Genomic DNA, 12,779 nt, shown 5'->3' with positions numbered 1-12,779 from the left:
TTAAAATGAATAGAACCGTTGCTTACATTCTCATGGTATTTGTCAAAATGAATGTGGTATACACTGAAAAGAATGCAATACATATTGAAATAAATGTTATATATTAAAATTATTATGGCATATGTTAATATGAATATGACATCCATTAAAATAATTATAACCAATTGAAAGAAAAATGAATATGATATGTGTTAATCTGTATATGAGCTTCATTGATATTACTTTGATAATCTTTAAAATAAAAATGAATAAAGTTGAAATGCAACATGACATTCAGCAAAACGAATATGGTTTGCTTTGGAAGCAGTACTATACACATTTAAATTAATATTATATGTGTAGAAATGGATATGACTCACCAGTAATACAAGCAGTGGTAATATGAATGTGACATCCATGGAAAGGAATATGACAAATGCTAAGATTAATATGACTTGTTGAAATGACTATGAACCTAATTGGGAATAATTTATAATGTCTTAAAATGAATATTACCAATACAAAAACAAAACTGAAACTGCATTCATCAGAATGAATATTGCATGCTTTGAAATTAATACGGTGAACATCAAAATGAATATGACTTGTATTGATATGAATATGCCATATGTTGAAAAGGACATGACCCATGTTAAAATAAATATGGCAAGTGTTAATAAGATTATGACATTTATTTAAATGAATATGGCATTCATTCAAAGGAATATGATACATGCTGAGATGCATATGACCCACCTTGAAATTAATATGACAGTTGTTAAAATTAATATAGCCCTGACCAAAATAATGACATTCATAAAGATGAATATGACACTTTTGTATAAGAATATGAATCTATGGGAGGTAAATGCGGCATGCATTCAAATGAATAAAGCACAGATGGAAATGAACACGTACCATGTTTAAATTAATGCAACCCATATTTAAATAATTAGTATGGCGTGTATTGAATCTTTCTTGATATGTCTTAAAATTAATATTATACATTGCAATTAATATCACATATTCTGAAAGCATATGGTCGGACAAAGAAGCACCTTTTAGCAGTGCAAGAAGTGACTTGTCACATCGTGAGATGAATAGGAAGGAGAGGAGCAGTGCGGGCAGTGCAGCCATCAGAAAGGCAGGACAAGCTAAAAAAAAACAGTTAGGAGCATGGGCAGGGGAGCAGCGTGGTGCAGGTACACACTGGGTCTCGGGATTCTTTGGTCCTCTGTGTCTCCCCTGCTCCCCCGTCCCTTCGCCTTTGCCTCCGCTCACCTGCAGCCTGTGGGACACGGTTTATATGAAACAGTCTGCCTCTGCCTGCACCGCAACGCGGTGGGGGCTCGGTGTTTAACTCAGCTGCAGTACAGAGCACTCCCGGGGCCTCAGGGAAGGAGGCTCAGGTGCTCGGGCCAAGGACTGAGGTTTGGGGTTACTGGAGTGCAACTGGTGCCTCAAGTGCCCCATCTACAATAACAATAGCCCAATTTATTCTCAACGCCCTGTCAAGCTTCAGCCAAGCAGTTAGGCAGCACCCGGCCTGAACCAGCCCACATCTTCCACCTGCGCACTCTGCTGGTTCACACCGCCCACCACTCACACCTTTTACCGCCTACTGTATCCACACCTGCCATCTGCTTTCCTCTGCCATTTGGGTGTCTTACTGGGAGCGCACCACAGTACAGACACCCTTGGATATCAGTAGGATATCAGCAGCACAGAGCACACTAACCGGACATTTACTGGACAAGTAATAAGTAACAGCTAAAAGCGTGCTCGTGCCCTCTATACAATGGTCTGACCAAGGGGTGAGGCGGCACAACCAGGAGGCTCACCAGGTGGCCCAAGACGGTAGTGTCACAGCAGAATAATACATGATCAAAATCAATCACCTGGAGTTCATTCAGGCCTCTTGGAAAATTGGTGGACCTTTTGCTTTCTATTGCAATCTCTATTATTACTTCTAACTGGAAATATTCGGAGAACATTCCTCTCAGACAGTGGTGGAGTTCTGTATGTTATCATCATAGACTTGACAGCTACAAGCTTGATTCAACAGGAACTTTCTTCAAACTTCATCAGTTATGGTTGCCATTAAGTAACTATCTCTCACGCACTGTGAAGGAAATTGATTTTTCTCCTCCTTTTTAAAAAATGTCAATATATTCCTGTTTTTCTTCTTATATATACTTATTTCATCTTACATTCGCTGTAACTAATGTCTATTACCTCTCTCTCCACATGGCTATCACTTGATTCCCTTTTCTATCCCTATAGCTCTTCTCCCTCTCACTCGCTCTTTCTTCTTTCTTTATTCAAACTTGTAGACTTTGATACTATATTGCTGTATATGCTTAATTCATTTACATGTTTAATATGCATTTATAAGTACAATATTCTTTATGGATATATATTCACAACTGCATATCTCTGTCCTGGCAATGTTAAGTTAATGTTCTTGTATTTGACTCAATAAAAAACATCTTTAAAAAAAAAAAAATCACCTGTGGTGTGCCCCTACCTGGACACAGCAGTTTATATGTTTTTTTCACTAAGCCTCTTCTACCCGTGCCTGGCACCGGCTGGTAGCTGTCACTAGCAGCCACAAGGGATCCGAAGGGACAGAACAGCGGTGAGTTAGAGGTGAAGAAGCAGCAAAGTAGAAACTCCTGATGACCCGCCACGGTGTGCGAGAGGGATTCTAAACCACAAACATTTAACCAACAGAGTTACACACTCCCACACACTATTGCTGAATTACAGGGTCACTTTCTTCCAGCCTTTGTGTGAGCAAACGCTACAAGCTTAACTAAAGTGAGAACCCGTAGCTCTCTCCTGATGATGGCTCATGACAGAGCGCAGAATATGTTAAAAAAAAAGAAACTTAGACACAAAGGTTCTTTATCCCTTAATATGAGGAGACAGAGAAGAGAAATCCCTCACCAATCTCCTCCCTTGGCACACCTCAGGAAAAGGAACGGCTAACACAATCTGAAGATAATACGGCAATGAGAATAGTTAAGTCAAACCCAACTAAAATGGAAAAAATAACACAGGAGCATTTTTGCCCAGAGAGATCCAAGCAGGTCCATCAAAAGGCCACAGTGAAGTGCTGGCTGACCCCAACTGCAGACCTCTCAGCCAAAAGATTGCTTAGTGATAGCTCAATTAAGCAGAGTCTGGAAATTGAACGTAGCAACCTGGTGCCCCGGCTACAAGGATTGTTGCCAGACTTAAAGGCTGCTCAAGCTGGAAACAGCCTGGCACCCAATACTCCTGATTCTCCTGTGTTTCTATCGAACCAAGCATATCCACTTTCCCCAGTGATCAACCTAATAAAACTGCATACATCAGAAGACCAAATATGGCACCAAGATGCACCAGCTGTCCCGGGGTCTACACACAAAAATGTATCCTCGATTGCCATTAAGAGTCCCCTGAGGCAAACCTAACGGGAGGAAATGAACAACAACAGACCTGATTGGAGCAATAACCAGTCCTCCCAGACACCGCCCATATCTTGGAGGCCCACACTCAGAAGCCCAGAATATATCCAATGTGTATTTGAGTTGCAGAGCCAATCCTAGAACCAGGACAGTGAAGGAACAGATGGGAGTACCCTCTATAGTGTACTGTCCGCCATCACAACAACAACTACAATCAATAGTGACAAATTAGACATTCAAATTTCCATCCCACAGACAATGACATCATACCGTATGGTTATTGAAGTAAAAATGGAAAAACTGAACTCCTTGATCACAAGAGCACAGATCCACGTGGTAGAAACAATGCAGCACTGCGATCATAGCCCAGTCGTGGAAAAATAGCAGAACTACCTGACATTATCAAAAGTATGATCACTGTACTAAAAATCACTCTGCAAATCAGACACATTTGTCATGGCTGGGCAACCTTCCCCCCCCCACCAGGGGGAGGCCGTCACCACCAAAGGCAACTTACAGCCACCTACACTTCTAGATTCGCCTTATCTAGTGATGCGGGAATCATGTCAGTCAGCAAATACAGGAAAACCTGTCTCTAAAGACGACGTGGGTCAAGCAGACTATATAGCTCAGCAAAACTCAATTGTGCATTTAAGACCAAGTGGGTCAGCGAATCTGGAGGCGCCACCCTTTTGAACCGGTCCTTTCAAGAAAAAATTTAAAAAAAGGTTGAAAAAACTTAATAAGAAAAACCTAAGGCTGCCTGAAGTCAAGCAGCACCACAGTCACAAAGCCAGACAAGTATATCCTTCATTTAAACACATGCAAGTCACTAGGACGGATGCTACCCAGGCTGATCAGCGGAGGGCACTGACACAAACAAGCACACACAACAATGCAGATAAGGTCCCGGCCACAGATGATTAAAAAACACAAGTCCCTCGGAGCCGTGACATGCAAGAACTCAGGAACATCCAGGGTGTCTCCATTCATGATCTGAACCCACAAACTTCAGCCACCATAGGCACAGAGGAACAGTTGAGTATAGAGCACCCTACAAGGACACCAACAGTTCACAGCTTAGGAACAGAAGAACAGTTGGTGAAGACCATCCTGCAAGGACACCAATAGATCAGGCCTCTGAAGCTGTGGAAAGTACAGATAGTCTAATGGCCTGTCAACTTTTGGTCCCTCAGGTGTCCACCTAACTTGGAACAGGTCCCGCAAGCACACAATAAGTACTCAAACTGCTGGAATCCCAAATAAATCCCAGCTGGACATAAACCAGGCCAAGCATTGTGATACTTGCCCTGGAACCGAACAAGACCTCCAGCCTGCAGCCAAGTACAGAGAAAGTTGCCCAACCTAACCCTGTCTCTCTTGTGGGCATCGACTCTTCGACAACGTTTGTTAAACCTGCAAGAGTTGGCACAGATAGGAGTTTTCCCCTAGTACAAAAGCCATTATCACCACACAGGGCTCCTCTCTCAGTCACAAGCTATCTACAGGGACATAATAAAAGGAAAACTGAGACAGAAACACCAGGTCTTACCTGCCATGCTAATATTTCACACTACCTATAATTCCAGGGAGCCCTGAGACATCTTAAACAGGGCAAACATTCTTAAAATCTACTTGTCTCTGCCAGGACTTGACAAAATAAATAGCACGGACCCGGACCGTGTATTTTTCTTACTGCCCGGCCCAGGGGAGTGCGGGGAACCCTCTGAAATGCGATTCTGTGATGCCAAAACTAAGGACCCATTCTCCGACATAGAGCTCTGCTGGAGGAGTGAGGAATCCATGGGAGTACATCAGTGCCAGAGAAATATTCTTACTTTTTAGCGCAGCTCTTCTGCGCCAATCTTGCCACTACGAGAGCCAGCTATTCCATACTGCTAGGTGCAAAAAGCCCATTCAATGATTCAACAAGTGTAAAGCAAAACTTCACAATAACTATTCCCACGAGTCACAAAACTCTATGCATCGCTAATTCACCCCCTGGGAGTGCTAACTCGTCCCTTCCTAGATAATTTTTACTTAGTCTGGGACTCGTTTAAGGCCAATGAATCTTTTGACCCTGATTGAAGGCACCTTAGGACGAGACAATTAATCAGCATAGCAATCAACAGATCAATAACATCATCAATATTCACCATAACAAATCGATTCAATTTGAATAAGACATTTATGGGAGTGAAACATACCATGACCTTTCAGTCATGAATAACCACATGAAATTTATGAGAGTTATGATATTTATTCCCTATTGTTTACAATCTGCTAGCAAGTTTATTAGTCTCAAAACCATAAAACACATCAACACTCTTATAATATGGCAACTCGAATAAGATTTAATCAAAGCAAAGATCATAAACTTTAGGACAAAGCACAACATGGATTAATCTTAACAGAGTATCATTAGCGCATTATTCAACAAAGCATTGATTCAGTCATTTGTCTATTTGCGTCTGCTTTAGTGAACTCCTTAACTAACCTCGAATTAGCATTAGCATGTTGGGCTTCATGCAAAACAATTTGGCAACACCAATTTGGAAAACATCTAACTATGGTCTCTTTCAAAAGAAGCAGTTGGAACCTAGAAAGGAAAGGCAAACGGACAATTACAATTTCATCATCATAAAGTTACCCTCCGTAATGGGTCAGCATTCAGAGCCAGTCTTCGTCCTCAGGACATCAGTTGATTTGCCATCGGCCAGCAAAATTCAGCAAGGTCGGGCAATAAGGAATACCTCACCCATAAGGAGGAAAAGTATAGAACGGGCAAGGCAAGGGTGAGGATGGTTTGAAGAGTCAAACAGCAAAAGTCTTTAAGCAGAGTAACAAAGTGGCTGGGTGATAGCAAAAAGGCACGTAATGGCTGATTTCCCCTTGTGCCAAAGGGTTATATCCTTCTCGTCGTACAGTCCCCTAACCTCCAATTGGGCAAGTTTTGGTGCATCATTTTCTCCAACCAATGGTCAGGTAATCACCTCATTAAGATTGTCACTTTAGAACAGTTCTCACGTAGTTTATTGGCTCCTGTAATTTGATGTTTCCAACGGGTATCCTACTCTCCCAGACTCAGTCAGTAGTTCCATTGTCTTTACCAGTTCAGGCGACCTTGTACCTGTTGCAAGTTTACACTGTTGCATTCAGCAAGAATGTCTCCTTGAGCAAGTCGAGTCTCATGAGAAAGAATTTACTACGGTTACACACATCTTCTAGCTTCTGGAAAAGTATGGCTACATGTCCTTCAGCAAGTCAGCACATTGCACGTTAGGAAAACACATTTAATATGAGACCGGCAGCTAAACCCCGACTCATGCTAACTTAAGGCCTAATAATTAATTAAGCAAAACCTTAACATATAACTCTAAATGTTAACACAAAATCATACATTAGTACATTAATAACTCATTATTAGTCAACTTCATTAATCATCGTATACATTGTTGGCCACTCCCCGTGGGCACATTTCAAACACACGTTTAGTAAAACACAGCAATCTAATTTCTACGCTGCATCATTAGGCATTAATTTGCAAACATTTTATGTTAATTTTGATTATAATAACTACACTCCAACAATCCCTCCTCTGATGACACTTGTCATCACACAAATCCATTCTTTTACAATCCTTTACCTTTTCAATTCCTTCATCTCAATTTCTTCCCTTTGCTTCGCCTTTTCGTATTTTGCTCTGAACAGTTTCTCCCTTTTCTTTTCCTCCCTCCTCTCTTTATATTTCGCATATTTTACCTTACTTCTTTCGCAAATTTTGTTCAATAACCATAGTCCGAATAAACAAGCCAGAACAATTACTGTTCCCTGTATTAGTTTTCCCAGGAACCCATGCCAAAAACCACTAAACCAACTCCCCACACGCGCAAATCCCTCTTCAACCTTTTCCCAAACTCCTGGTTCTTTCAGTTCCTTCAAATCTGCACTATCTCTTGTTAGGTTAGTACAGACTCCGCCACTTTTCGCTAAAAGAATGTCTAAAGCAAGTCATAGCCCTCTCCGCAGCAAGTTCAGTATCCATCAGGAGTATAGCGCCTGTAAAGTTTGTCAGCATGTTGTCCACAATAGTAGACAACTTCCGGATCTTTATGGAATTCAAAACAACTCCCATAGAAGGAATTATTGCTCCAAATATGTCTCCTACTACACCAGAAGCAGTTTCTCTCTTTTGTCTAGCACAAAGTAATTTTGTCACTTTCGGAAACTTCTTTAAATCATCTAGTTGATAGATCTTTGGAAAAACTATTCCCAAATAACATGTCCCATATCATCCCTTTGGAAGACGGTAATAAGCACTAAGTCCACAAATATAATAGACCCCTGGGATCGCTTGATCCATTCCATTCAACATGAACGTCCACTTATTCTGAAACAAAAACACATGCTTCCACTCACCCATTCCCACAAACACATTGTCATAATATGACTTCAGTCGTGTAATGCAAAGCCTACCTACATGTTTCTCATCTAAAGCTAGCTTCTCTTGTTCCCTAATTCCATTATTGCTATTACTAAGGAATGATCATTGCTGCAAGCCCTTTTCTAATTTTCCCTTTAAAACCCTCCTTCTATCTTCAGTGTGGCCTAGAAAGCTCTTTTCTACAGGCGTAAGAAAGCATGTAAAATTATTGCGGTGTGCATATGAAGTACTAATGGTCATTCTAGGCTCAAAGAAACCCTTAATCAGCTTTATAGCATAATACTTAGCTACACTATTCAAATCTTCTATGATAGGCACATAAGAAAACACTAAGGTGGTCATTGCAACCCTGGCGGTCGGTGTTAAAGCGGCGGTAAAACCGCCAACAGGCTGGCGATGAAAGAAAATGGAATCACGACCGTGGCGGAAACCACCAACATAGACAGCCACTTTAACACTCCGACCGCCAAGGCGGTACAAACAAACACCGCTGCGGAAACCGCCAACAGACAGGCAGAAGACAATGTACCGCTGACAGAATTAGAACAGTCCAATCCGCCACCTTTTCCGGGGCGGATTCACCACGAACAAAAACACAGCGGAAACAGGACTTGGAAGGAAAAACGCTCACCTCTACACCCCCCACGAGGAACCAGGATGCCATGGAACCCGAGCTCCAGATTCTTCCAACCTTTATCTTACTCTACCAGGAGCACGAACGCCGGCGGCGAAGACCACGGTGAGTACTGCACCTACAACACAGAGGAGGGAGAGAAAAGAGAGTGACACACACACGCAACACGCAAAACCCCCACCCTCACCAACGTCAACACACACACCAATACATCATGATACATTACAGTTACACCCCCAACCCCCCCCGGAAGAATGCAAGGACAAAAGGAAATGAGTCGAATGATTGTAATATATTCAAAGACATGAATCAAAAATATATACATATATAAAGATATTCACACTACTGTATAAACAAATATATACACCAAGAATACAAGTCCAAGGGATTCCACCATCATAGTCTGTGGACCACTGGGCCCAAAATGCATGGGCGAGGCCCACACTCAATACCCGAACAAGATGGAGAGAACACCCCTGGTGCATCAGATAGAAATAAAACAGGCACCTCAGGGGGAAGGGAAGGGGGGCACCTCAGCCGGATGAGTGCACGACGCCAGATCCACGAGGGGGCTCCATGCCCACTGTTTTATCCTGGGGAGTGCAAAGCCACAGTCTCTCAAGTCTCTCCAGTGGGTGGTTTGCCCACTGCATTATCCTGAGGAATGCAAAGCCACAGTCTCTCAAGTCTCTCCAGTGGGTGGGTTGCCCACTGTTTAATCCTGGGGAGTGCAAAGCCACAGTCTCTCAAGTCTCTCCAGTGGTTGGGTTGCCCACTGTTTAATCCTGGGGAGTGCAAAACCACAGTCGCTCAAGTCTCTCCAGTGGGTTGTTTGCCCACTGCTTTATCCTGGGGAGTGCAAAGCCACAGTCTCTCAAGTCTCTCCAGTGGGTGGTTTGCCCACTGTTTAATCCGGGGAGTGCAAAGCCACAGTCTCTCAAGTGGATAACAGTCTCCACTGGTTCTGGAGGGGGCTTGGTGCCCAGAGTGATTCATCCTGCCAAGGACAGAGGTAGTGGATGTCATTCTCCACTGGTTCTGGAGGGGGCTTTGTGCCCAGAGTGCTTCATCCTGCCAAGGACAGAGGTAGTGAATGTAATTCTCCACTGGTTCTGGAGGGGGCTTGGTGCCCAGAGTGCTTCATCCTGCTCGTGGCGGCCTCAGTAGCATCGGGATCTTTGCGGCTCACTGGCCTGCGGTGCTTGTTGGGCGGTGTCCTGTTCAGCGGTGCTTGTTGCGGCGGTATCCTTGGCAGCGGTGCTGGTGTCGGCGCTGTCCTGGGCAGTGGTGCTTGTTGCGGCGGTGTCCTTGGCAGCGGTGCTGGTGGCGGCGTTGTCCTGTTCAGCAGTGCTTGTTGCGGTGGTGTCCTTAGCAGCGGTGCTGGTGGCGGTGGTGTCCTTGGCAGTGGTGCTGGTGGCGGTGATGTCCTTGGCAGCAGTGCTGGTGGCGGCGGTGTCCTTGGCAGCAGTGCTGGTGGCGGCGGTGTCCTGGCCAGCGGTGCTGGTGGCGTCGGTGTACTGGGCAGCAGTGCTGGTGGCGGCGGTGTCCTGGGAAGCAGTGCTGGTGGCGGCGGTGTCCTTGGCGGCGGTGCTGGTGGCGGTCTTGTCCGCCGTGCAGGTTTTCCCAGACTTGCCACCTTGGATGGTGGCGCAGCTGTCTCCACACTCCCAACTGTACTCCGGGGAGCGGCTTTGGTGGCAGATTTTTTTCCTCTCTCCTGTCGGGCACTGACCAACTTTTTGTGTTTTTGAGGTGGGGGACTGTCCGTGCTCTGGCTCCTTGCCACACTGGCTGCCCTGCTGACTGGCGCACTCCAGAAGCCGGTTACTACTGGCACCACTGTTCCAGCAGATGTTGTGGCTAAGGTGCTGGGTTGGGACCTGGAGAGGCGGGCCCTAGGAGACTGAAGGGGTGGGGGAGGTAAGGGAAAGTGGTCAAGGTTGTACAGGAAAAGTTTTTTGGGCACACTGGGACGGGTAGATGGAGGGGGTTTGGGAGTGGAGGAAGAGGTAGTGGTTGTAGGAGGTGTACGTTTGCTGACTTTGGGTGAAGGTGCATGGGCTGGAGGCTGTTGTGAGGTGGATGGCTGTTGGGTAGGTGTGTGGCTGCATTTGTGTACCTTGGGAGAAGGGCTTACAGACACACTGGTAGAGGACACAGGGGATGTGTGAATGGTAGTGGGGGTGGTGACTGCAGGTGAGCGGGATGTGGTGGTGGGTGTGCTGTGATGGAGGTAGTGGCTGAGGATGTAGTGCATGCAGGTGTGAGTGGAGACGAGACTGGGAGGGAGGAGGGAGACGAGGAGGAGGGGGACACAGTGGAGGCAGTGGCTGTTGGTATGTCTGCATGTGTATGATGCTTGCGTGAGTGCCTGTGGGATGTGTGGTCCTTATGTTTTCCTGAGCTTCCCTTGTGTGTTGAGGTGTGTGCATGCTGGTCTGATGGTGTGCTTGGATTAAGCTCAGGTACAGGCGTTTGGGTCTGGGTGGAGGAAGTTGGAGGGGGGAGGCTAGAGACAGGGACAATGGCTGCCATCAGTGCTGAGGCCAGAGTCTGAAAGGCTCTCTGTTGGGCTGCCTGACCAGAATGAATGCCCTCCAGGTATGCATTGTTTTGTTGCAACTGCCTCTCTACACCCTGGATGGCAATCAAAATGGTAGACTGGCCAACATTGAGGGACCAGAGGAGGTCAATGGCCTCCTCACTGAGGGCAGCAGGGGTGACAGGGGCAGGGGCTGAAGTGCCTGGGGCGAAGGAGATGCCCACCCTCCTGGGTGAGCAGGCACGGGGCAAACGCTGAGAGGCTGCTGGGAGTGCGGTGCTGGTAGGGGGGGTGGCGGCTGTACCTGTAGATGCTGGGGGGCACAGATGGGCCCACCACTGCAAGGGAGCTCCCATCAGAGGAGGAGTCCGTATCGCTGGTCTCAGCTCCTGTCCCCGCCTTGATGCTCCCCTCGCCCTCCGTCCCACTGGTGAATTCAGACTCCGTTGTGTCACTCTCCAGGGCCATGTGAGATGCAGCTCCCTCCTGCTTCGGTGCCACTGCTCCTCCGCCTGATGAGGCTAATGCACACAAGAACAGGGAGACCACAAAAAGGGGGGAAGACAGAAGAAAGACATGTTAAGTGCATGCAATACTGCTACCGTTGGCAGACACTACAGACACAGAAGACCCCTGCACTACGCTGTGCACTTGGAGTTCCCTAATCAATCACAGGGACTTGAGTTACAAGGCTATGCCCGATTGCTGCACATGTATGTCACAGGAGCCTGGCTAGGTGTAATTGGCTCTGTACATAGGTGGGGTGGGGTGGGGTGCCACAGGGCCTTCCTTAAGAAGGGACCTTGCCTACTAAACTCGCCCTGGCCTAGGGGGACCCACAGCCCACCTCCCCCACCCAGAAACCTAAAATGCGCACTGAATCAGCTGAATGCGAGTGTACTCACCCCCTTGTGGCTGCTGTGATGCCCTCAAGCGCCCATCCAACTCCGGGTACGCCACCACCAGGATCCTGAACATCAGGGGGGTCGTGGTGCGACGGGCACACCTCCCACGTTGGGAGGCCATCCCCAGCTGGGCCTCCGCCATCTTCTTGCTCCAGCGGCAAATGTCCTCCCATCTTTTCCGGCAGTGGGTGCTCCGTCTGTGGTAGACCGCCAGGGTCTGGACTTCCTTGGCAATGGCACGCCAAATATCCTTCTTCTGGTGGGTGCTGACCTACAGGAATAGTACAGGGGAAAAGGCGAAGATATAACCGTCCGCACCATCACAGTCATTGGCCCGCATCCCTACCCTTGCCATGACGCACATGCACTCACCGTCATATCATGCACGGCTCATTCTCCCCCGCTATCTTTCATCCACACCACTCCAAACAGTCATTTCCCATACAGCATGCTCACAGTGTACTCACCTGTTTGTCTGGAGGACTGTAGAGTAGAGTGCACTGGGGGAGGACCCCATCCACTAGTTTCTCCAAATCCTCCGTGCTGAAGGCAGGGGCCCTTTCCCCAGACACACGAACCATTGTCTCTTCCAGACTGAGGACACAGCAGCACTTGCAGTGTAGGTCCTCTCCTGTCGAAGATCAGGTATCAAGTGATTGAACAGAGAGCAAATGCTGGTCACGTCCGCGGCAGAGCGTACCGTCACCGCCAGCGTTCATCCTCATTGGCTCCTGGGACCTATAGGGTCCAATGTTAACCAATGCAGGATTGCGCCGCGGTCTTTGACCGCGACAGTGTACAACGCCGGCGCAGTTACCTCATA

Source organism: Pleurodeles waltl, chromosome 7, assembly GCF_031143425.1.
Source record: "Pleurodeles waltl isolate 20211129_DDA chromosome 7, aPleWal1.hap1.20221129, whole genome shotgun sequence".
Lineage (NCBI taxonomy): Eukaryota > Metazoa > Chordata > Amphibia > Caudata > Salamandridae > Pleurodeles > Pleurodeles waltl.
The sequence above is the reverse complement of the archived record's forward strand: the minus strand, read 5'-3'. Positions refer to the sequence as shown.